Source organism: Etheostoma cragini, chromosome 22 (genome assembly GCF_013103735.1).
Source record: "Etheostoma cragini isolate CJK2018 chromosome 22, CSU_Ecrag_1.0, whole genome shotgun sequence".
Taxonomy (NCBI): domain Eukaryota; kingdom Metazoa; phylum Chordata; class Actinopteri; order Perciformes; family Percidae; genus Etheostoma; species Etheostoma cragini.
Window position 1 is genome coordinate 21,688,741 of NC_048428.1, and position 1,850 is coordinate 21,690,590.

Sequence of the window (1,850 nt, forward strand, 5' to 3'; positions counted from 1 at the left end):
ACATCACATGTCCCTCTGCAGCTGATATCATGGACATCACGTCCGTCTCTGCAGCTGATATCATGGACATCACATGTCACTCTGCAGCTGATATCATGGACATCACATCTGTCTCTGCAGCTGATATGATGGACATCACGTCTGTCTCTCTGCAGCTGATATCATGGACATCACGTCTGTCTCTGCAGCTGATATCATGGACATCACATGTCCCTCTGCAGCTGATATCATGGACATCACATCTGTCCCTCTGCAGCCGATATCATGGACATCACATGTCCCTCTGCAGCTGATATCATGGACATCACATGTCCCTCCGCAGCTGATATCATGGACATCACATGTCTCTCTGCAGTCCTCTCGCTCCTCGTCCTCCTCCTCTCATGTTGCTGTTAAAAGAAAAAACGTGTAACCGTTAAAGTACTTCTGTCCTGATTCATGGCACGTCCAGTCATAGCGCGGCGTCCTCTAGTCGTGTCTTCAGTCTGTCAGTAGGAAAACAGAATAGAGGATTAAAAAAAAAAAAAAAACACACCTCGCTGCAGCGACTGTACTCGAAAAAGAAAGTAAAAATCAGATTAATATATCTCATAATCTGAGTAGAAACTCTTTGGAAACGATTTGTAACTTCTTTCCAGAAATAAATGTTCATATTGGTCAACTTTCAACTGGTTACCCAAGTGATTTTAGGTGTGTGTGTGTGTGTGTGTGTGTGTGTGTGTGTGTGTGTGTGTGTGTGTGTGTGTGTGTGTGTGTGTGTGTGTGTGTGTCTCTCTGTCTGTGTGTGTGTCTGTCTCTGTCTCTCTGTCTCTCTCTCGCTGTCTGTGTGTGTCTGTCTCTCTGTGTGTGTGTGTGTGTGTGTGTGTGTCTCTCTTCTTCATGACTCAGTTCTATGTCTATTATTCACAAGACTTTATTAGTATTGTCCCTGCACAAACTCCATCTAATGATGTTGATTCGTCCAATATTTCAAGTATTAGTCTAGAATAAGTATTAGTCTATTAAGTATCCGAAATAAAATAGTAATTCTTGTGTTTATATTCTGTATTATAGACCGTGTGGACGTCTTCTGAGACGATCTTTGTTAGTTATGACTGACCACTCGAATAAAATGCGCATGCGCGCATTGGCGTGCCTCTCCGTCGGCTTGCCGTAGAAAAGCGAAAGTCTCCTGGAAAGAGAATGTCATATGTGAAACTGGTAACTAGTTTTAACAATTGTCATACTTCTATCACCTTAAACATGGTTTGCATACGTAGTGGCGGCTGGCGTGCAGTGAACGCGTATGTTTTTAAGTGTTAAACGCGGAAATTATACAACATAAATGTAGTCGAAACGTTGCTAAATTAGTCAACACCCAATGTTAGCATTTAAGCTAGCTCCTGTTGCTAACGGGTCAAAAACACGCACGAATGCTCTTTGACTCCAACTAGTCAAGCCTCCATGTAACAAGACGTGTAATGTCCCTCCTATATGTCCCCATAGGGACCATGTTGTTATGTAAATTGATTAACAGACAAAAACAGCCCCGTTTAGCGCTTCATGAGTTCGTTTAATGGTCGCTGACGGTGTGTGTGTGTGTGTGTGTGTCTGTCTGTCTGTCTCTGTGTGTGTGTCTCTGTCTGTCTCTCTCTGTCTCTGTCTGTGTGTGTGTGTGTGTGTGTGTGTCTGTCTCTCTCTCTGTCTCTGTCTGTGTGTGTGTGTCTGTCTCTGTCTGTGTGTGTGTCTTTCTCTGTCTGTGTGTGTGTGTGTGTGTGTGTGTGTCTGTCTCTCTGTCTGTGTGTGTGTCTGTCTCTGTCTCTCTCTCGCTGTGTGTGTGTGTGTGTGTGTGTGTGTGTGTGTGTGTGTGT